This window comes from Aquarana catesbeiana, linkage group LG02, assembly GCF_042186555.1.
Source record: "Aquarana catesbeiana isolate 2022-GZ linkage group LG02, ASM4218655v1, whole genome shotgun sequence".
Classification (NCBI taxonomy): Eukaryota; Metazoa; Chordata; class Amphibia; order Anura; family Ranidae; genus Aquarana; species Aquarana catesbeiana.
Window position 1 is genome coordinate 523,277,954 of NC_133325.1, and position 8,597 is coordinate 523,286,550.

Genomic DNA, 8,597 nt, shown 5'->3' on the forward strand with positions numbered 1-8,597 from the left:
ACAGAATATTGGCATGCATTAAAAAGGGGATCAACTCCAGAGACAAAACGATAATTCTCCCACTCTACAAGACTCTGGTCCGGCCGTACCTAGAGTATGCTGTCCAGTTCTGGGCACCAGTCCTCAGGAAGGATGTACTGGAAATGGAGCGAGTACAAAGAAGGGCAACAAAGCTAATAAAGGGTCTGGAGGATCTTAGTTATGAGGAAAGGTTGCGAGCACTGAACTTATTCTCTCTGGAGAAGAGACGCTTGAGAGGGAATATGATTTCAATATACAAATACCGTACTGGTGACCCTACAATAGAAATAAAACTTTTTCGCAAAAGAGAGTTTAACAAGACTTGTGGCCACTCATTAAAATTAGAAGAAAAGAGGTTTAACCTTAAACTACATAGAGAGTTCTTTACTGTAAGAGCGGCAAGGATGTAGAATTCCCTTCCACAGGCGGTGGTCTCAGCGGGGAGCATCTATAGTTTCAAGAAACTATTAGATAAGCACCTAAATGAATGCAACATACAGGGATATACAATGTAATACTGACACATAATCACACATAGGTTGGACTCGCCTACTATATAACTATGTAACTATGGTTCTCTTTAAATGCAAGTAGAGTGTCTTTTTCTTGCTTGGAGAGATTATGCATTTTTACTTTTCCATGTGGTGACTCACAGAGTTTTCTAAAGTCTGCATACACCATGGTGTAGAAAGTTTTGATGTATTCATTTTTAACCACTTGACGACCGCCTCACGCCGATGTACGTCGGCAAGGTGGCACGGACAGGCAAAATCACGTACATATACGTGATTTGCCTTCCGCGGGTGGGGGGTCCGATCGGACCCCCCCCCGGTGCCCGAGGCGGTCGTCTTTTGTCCCACGGCGATCGGAGGTGAGGGGGAGGCCATCCGTTCGTGGCCCCCCCCTCGTGATCGCCGCCGGCCAATCGAATCATTCCTTTGCTGCTGTATGCTAAACAGCAGCAAAGGAAATGATGTCATCTCTCCTCGGCTCGGTAATTTCCGTTCCGGCCCGAGGAGAGAAGACAGGTATGTGAGTGCACCAACACTACACAACACAGTAGAACATGCCAGGCACACAAAACACCCCGATCCCCCCCCCGATCGCCCCCCCCCTGTCACAAACTGACACCAGCAGTTTTGTTTTGTTTTTTTTTTCTGATTACTGCATTGGTGTCAGTTTGTGACAGTTACAGTGTTGGGACAGTGAGTATTAGCCCCCTGTAGGTCTAGGATACCCCCCTAACCCCCCCTAATAAAGTTTTAACCCCTTGATCACCCCCTGTCACCAGTGTCGCTAAGCGATCATTTTTCTGATCGCTGTATTAGTGTCGCTGGTGACGCTAGTTAGGGACCTAAATATTTAGGTTCGCCGTCAGCGTTTTATAGCGTCAGGGACCCCCATATACTACCGAATAAATGTTTTAACCCCTTGATGGCCCCCTAGTTAACCCTTTCACCACTGATCACTGTATAACTGTTACGGGTGACGCTGGTTAGTTTGTTTATTTTTTATAGTGTCAGGGCACCCGCCGTTTATTACCGAATAAAGGTTTAGCCCCCTGATCGCCCGGCGGTGATATGCGTCGCCCCAGGCAGCGTCAGATTAGTGCCAGTACCGCTAACACCCACGCACGCAGCATACGCCTCCCTTAGTGGTATAGTATCTGATCGGATCAATATCTGATCCGATCAGATCTATACTAGTGTCCCCAGCAGTTTAGGGTTCCCAAAAACGCAGTGTTAGCGGGATCAGCCCAGATACCTGCTAGCACCTGCGTTTTGCCCCTCCGCCCAGCCCACCCAAGTGCAGTATCGATCGATCACTGTCACTTACAAAACACTAAACACATAACTGCAGCGTTCGCAGAGTCAGGCCTGATCTCTGCGATCGCTAACAGTTTTTTTGGTAGCATTTTGGTGAACTGGCAAGCACCAGCCCCAGGCAGCGTCAGGTTAGCGCCAGTAGCGCTAACACCCACGCACGCACCGTACAGCTCCCTTAGTGGTATAGTATCTGAACGGATCAATATCTGGTCCGATCAGATCTATACTAGCGTCCCCAGCAGTTTAGGGTTCCCAAAAACGCAGTGTTAGCGGGATCAGCCCAGATACCTGCTAGCACCTGCGTTTTGCCCCTCCGCCCGGCCCAGCCCAGCCCACCCAAGTGCAGTATCGATCGATCACTGACACTTACAAAACACTAAATGCATAACTGCAGCGTTCGCAGAGTCAGGCCTGATCCCTGCGATCGCTAACTAGCTTTTTATTGAACTGGCAAGCGCCAGCGGCCTAGTATACCCCGGTCGTAGTCAAACCAGCACTGCAGTAACACTTGGTGACGTGGCGAGTCCCATAAGTGCAGTTCAAGCTGGTGAGGTGGCAAGCACAAGTAGTGTCCCGCTGCCACCAAGAAGACAAACACAGGCCCGTCGTGCCCATAATGCCCTTCCTGCTGCATTCGCCAATCCTAATTGGGAACCCACCGCTTCTGCAGCGCCCGTACTTCCCCCATTCACATCCCCAACCAAATGCAGTCGGCTGCATGAGAGGCATTTTCTTTATGTCCTCCCGAGTACCCCTACCCAACGAACCCCCCCAAAAAAGATGTTGCGTCTGCAGCAAGCGCGGATATAGGCATGACACCCGCTATTATTGTCCCTCCTGTCCTGACAATCCTGGTCTTTGCATTGGTGAATGTTTTGAACGCTACCATTCATTAGTTGAGTATTAGCGTAGGGTACAGCATTCCACAGACTAGGCACACTTTCACAGGGTCTCCCAAGATGCCATCGCATTTTGAGAGACCCGAACCTGGAACCGGTTACCGTTATAAAAGTTATTTACAAAAAAAGTGTAAAAAAAAAAAAAAAAATATATAAAATAAAAAAAAATAGTTGTCGTTTCATTGTTCTCTCTCTCTCTCTCTATTCTCTCTCTCTATTGTTCTGCTCTTTTTTACTGTATTCTATTCTGCAATGTTTTATTGTTATTATGTTTTATCATGTTTGCTTTTCAGGTATGCAATTTTTTATACTTTACCATTTACTGTGCTTTATTGTTAACCATTTTTTTGTCTTCAGGTACGCCATTCACGACTTTGAATGGTTATACCAGAATGATGCCTGCAGGTTTAGGTATCATCTTGGTATCATTCTTTTCAGCCAGCGGTCGGCTTTCATGTAAAAGCAATCCTAGCGGCTAATTAGCCTCTAGACTGCTTTTACAAGCAGTGGGAGGGAATGCCCCCCCCCACTGTCTTCTGTGTTTTTCTTTGGCTCTCCTGTCTCAACAGGGAACCTGAGAATGCAGCCGGTGATTCAGCCAGCTGACCATAGAGCTGATCAGAGACCAGAGTGGCTCCAAACATCTCTATGGCCTAAGAAACCGGAAGCTACGAGCATTTTATGACTTAGATTTCGCCGGATGTAAATAGCGCCATTGGGAAATTGGGGAAGCATTTTATCACACCGATCTTGGTGTCGTCAGATGCTTTGAGGGCAGAGGAGAGATCTAGGGTCTAATAGACCCCAATTTTTTCAAAAAAGAGTACCTGTCACTACCTATTGCTATCATAGGGGATATTTACATTCCCCGAGATAACAATAAAAATGATAAAAAAAAAAAAATGAAAGGAACAGTTTAAAAATAAGATAAAAAAGCAAAAAAATAATAAAGAAAAAAAAAAAAAAAAAAAAAAGCACCCCTGTCGCCCCCTGCTCTCACGCTAAGGCGAACGCAAGCGGCGGTCTGTCGTCAAACGTAAACAGCAATTGCACCATGCATGTGAGGTATCGCCGCAAAGGTCAGATCAAGGGCAGTAATTTTTGCAGTAGACCTCCTCTGTAAATCTAAAGTGGTAACCTGTAAAGGCTTTTAAAGGCTTTTAAAAATGTATCTATTTTGTTGCCACTGCACGTTTGTGCGCAATTTTAAAGCATGTCATGTTTGGTATCCATGTACTCGGCCTAAGATCATCTTTTTTATTTCATCAAACATTTGGGCAATATAGTGTGTTTTAGTGCATTAAAATTTAAAAAAGTGTGTTTTTTCCCCAAAAAATGCGTTTGAAAAATCGCTGCGCAAATACTGTGTGAAAAAAAAAAAATGAAACACCCACCATTTTAATCTGTAGGGCATTTGCTTTAAAAAAATATATAATGTTTAGGGGTTCAAAGTAATTTTTTTGCAAAAAAAAATAACTTTTTCATGTAAACAATGAGTGTCAGAAAGGGCTTTGTCTTCAAGTGGTTAGAAGAGTGAGTGATGTGTGACATAAGCTTCTAAATGTTGTGCATAAAATGCCAGGACAGTTCAAACCCCCCCCAAATGACGCCATTTTGGAAAGTAGACACCCCAAGCTATTTGCTGAGAGGCATGTCGAGTCCATGGAATATTTTATATTGCGACACAAGTTGCGGGAAAGACAAATTTTTTTTTTTTTTTTTTTTGCACAAAGTTGTCACTAAATGATATATTGCTCAAACATGCCATGGGAATATGTGAAATTACACCCCAAAATACATTCTGCTGCTTCTCCTGAGTACGGGGATACCACATGTGTGAGACTTTTTGGGAGCCTAGCCGCGTACGGGACCCCGAAAACCAAGCACCGCCTTCAGGCTTTCTAAGGGCGTGAATTTTTGATTTCACTCTTCACTGCCTATCACAGTTTCGGAGGCCATGGAAAGCCCAGGTGGCACAAAACCCCCCCAAATGACCCCATTTTGGAAAGTAGACACCCAAAGCTATTTGCTGAGAGGTATAGTGAGTATTTTGCAGACCTCACTTTTTGTCACAAAGTTTTGAAAATTGAAAAAAGAAAAAAAAAATGTTTTTTCTTGTCTTTCTTCATTTTCAAAAACAAATGAGAGCTGTAAAATACTCACCATGCCTCTCAGCAAATGCTGGCCTGTGTGAGCAATATATCATTTAGTGACAACTTTTTGTAAATATTTTTTTTTTTTTTTTTTGTCATTATTCAATCACTTGGGACAAAAAAAATAAATATTCAATGGGTTCAACATGCCTCTCAGCAATTTCCTTGGGGTGTCTACTTTCCAAAATGGGGTAATTTGGGGGGGTTTTGTACTGCCCTGCCATTTTAGCACCTCAAGAAATGACATAGGCAGTCATAAACTAAAAGCTGTGTAAATTACAGAAAATGTACCCTAGTTTGTAGACGCTATAACTTTTGCGCAAACCAATAAATATACGCTTATTGACATTTTTTTTACCAAAGACATGTGGCCGAATACATTTTGGCCTAAATGTATGACTAAAATTTAGTTTATTGGATTTTTGTTATAACAAAAAGTAGAAAATATCATTTTTTTTCAAAATTTTCGGTCTTTTTCCGTTTATAGCGCAAAAAATAAAAACTGCAGAGGTGATCAAATACCATCAAAAGAAAGCTCTATTTGTGGGAAGAAAAGGACGCAAATTTCGTTTGGGTACAGCATTGCATGACCACGCAATTAGCAGTTAAAGCGACGCAGTGCCAAATTGGAAAAAGACCTCTGGTCCTTAGGCAGCATAATGGTCCGGGGCTCAAGTGGTTAACATGGTGCAGGTAAAACGTGGACTTTGGACGAAATGTGGACTGTATAATCCCATTGGAAAAAGGTGTCGATATAGGGATCTCCGTCTCTGATCCTCCCTCTAGAAGTAGTTCTTCAAGAATATTAATTGTCTCTTCATCAATGTTATTGCTCATACTCTGGTCACAGCTTTCTTCTAACTGAGGTGTATATTCTTTCTGGGTGGTGCTTGGTGATATATTGGCTATATTCTCACTAATCTTCATATTCTTGGCGACTTTTAGACCGTAGAATCGCTTCACTGTAATATCACGGATTGTACTTGTGCAAATCTTTAAACAGTTCAAATAAGTTAGCATTACTGCTTGGGGCAAAATTCAGACCTTTCTGCAAAAGACTAATCTCACTCTCTACCAGTGGGTGTGATGATAGAGTGAAGATTTTCACTGCGGATTTTAGTTCTCTATCTTTACCCTCTTTGATAATCTTGCTTTTTCTCCCTCCTGCCCCTCCTCTGTTTCCTCTTCTTCTTCTATTTTTCTTTTTTCGGGGAGAGGAGGGGGAAGCACTAAAAAATTATTAGCCATATCACTAATCAGTTCTATTGTACCATCTGTGCCTCTTGGTGATACTTGGGTAAGATGACTATTACTGGCACTACACGCTAATGGTGTACTCATGTCCACAGTGGTGTCCAACTGATTAGATGATCTCAGAACATCGAATGGATTAGAGGTGGGAATGTTAATACTGTAACTGTCCTCCTTTTCTCCTTGATGTAATGGGATCGGGAGGGCATTTTGTACAGATGAAGGCAACTGGGGATTGTTGTCGCCCTGTACAGGTCTTATTTTTTTCTCCTTGTTGTCCTGGGTACCAACAGAGTTAATTGCTTTATTATTGTAATTCTCCCCATTTTTATTTTTATTTGCGTACTCATACTTGCCTTTTGGTGTATGTCTACCTCTTTTGTCATTGTGTTGAACAAAATTACCACTATTTTTATGCCCATTCGATGGTGCCTTTGATGTGGAACTTGAAGAGTTATTACTATTTTGAGGTATGGATTGCTGTGGCCCAGAGGAACTGGGTCTATTTGGATAGCTGGTGTCATGAGAGTTATGGCTATTTTGATTAGACTTCCTGGAGTCCGTTCCCAGAGAACTGTTACTATATTTTCCTTGCCTCTGTGAAGAATGGGCCGGGGGCTTGTGTTTTGAATGTATTTTTTTAGTTTCTTTCTGGGGACCCCCCTATGGTGGGATTGCTGACGAGGTTGGTTCTGGTTTTTTGTTGTTGTTGCTTTTGTGGATGATGGACCCTGCATATTGTCCATGTCTACCTGTGAGTCTCCATCCATGTGTGTTTTGAACCGACCTTTACCCCACTGAAATATTGTTCCTTTTTCATAATCTGCTATATCCATAGCAAACTTATTTCTTTTGTTTGCAATAAGATTATCCTCAAAGGAGGCCCTCTTGGCATTAAGGAGGTCCCTGCATCTTTGATAACTGGGGACTTGATGATATTTCTCAAGAGATTTTAGTATTTCACTTAATTTATTTTGACTGGTGATTAACATTCTATCTCTCTGCATGCATATGATTTCCATCCACTGTGCAGTGCGCAATGTGGAAACTTTATCCCAGGTACTCTGTAAATTTGGTTCAAGAAAGCCACATCTTTTCTTGTTACATAGCCCCCTTGGAGCAAGACCTTCACTTAGGTAGTGTTTTAAACATTTAATATCCCACCATTGTGTAATGTGGTAATTATACATTTCCTCTGCTTTTTTACACAGGCCCCAAAATTCTTTTTGCAAGACAGCATCCGGGGGGTTAATGTGGCCACTATTAGCACCTGTGGTAGCAGGATGAGTGTGCTCAGCATCATTAGCTACAGCCTTTTAGGCTCCATTCACACTAGCGCGTTTTTTGATGCATTTTGCATTTTGCAGAAATGCACGGGAATTTTTTAACATGGGTTCCTATGGAACATGTTCACATCAATGCCTTTTTGTTTCTCTGCATTTTTGGAAAGGGTCAGGGACTTTTTTTCATGCAAAATGCAGCGTTTTGCATGTAATAGAATTCAATGGACAAGCATCAAAAATGCAAGTGCACCGTTTTTGCAGTGTTTTTGATGCGTTTTTGGTGCGTTTTTGATGCGTTTTTTTGCTTTTTTTTTTTTTTTTTTTTTTAAGACTGTAAAAAAAAACTGTAAAAAAAAAAAAAAAACCGCAAAACGCAAATCGCGGCAAAAACGCAGCAAAAACGCCGCAAAAACGCTGCTCAAAAACGTGGCAAGCATGAAAAAAAAACCTCCAAAAACGCTCAAAAGCAACATGCATAGGTGTGAATCGAGCCTAAGTTGGTATTGGAGAATAATTGTTTAAAAATCTCAGCTGATTTAGTATCCCTACTAGCAACTTCCTCTTGAAGGGTTCCACCATGATAGCTTAAACTGTGTGGTATATGTGTATATATAATATTATATACCACCAAAGTTACAAAGGTAAAACCAATAAATAGGATGTACAAATTGGGTACAAGGATCAAAAAGAAAACTATAAGAGAAGTGAAGGGAAATTAAAAAAAAAAAAAAAATAGAATTGATATTAATAAATGTGTATATGAGAAAAATGAAGAAATAAATAAATGAATAAAAAATTATTAAAATTGGCGGAGCCTAGCGGAGCAGACATGCATTGTTAGATCTCCACACCGCTGAGGAGAGAAGAGAAGGACAAAGCGGAGCCTGCAGGCTCAAAAGGTATCCATTTGAACCTTTTTGCCCCTGGGAACAAACTGTGAAAGTTTGGGCAGGAAATATGGTACTGGGAGGAAACCGTGGCAGAAATAAAAATCACCTCACAAAGAGCTCACAGGCACTCACTGCAGCTGAAGCAGCTCCAGTCACCTCACAAGATACAGCATCAGGGCGCTCTCACAGACAGAAAATGTCACAGAAAGATTCTCCATTTGAGTCAGATACAGAACAAATCCTCTCACAAACTTCTCCACAAGCCTCCTCAGCA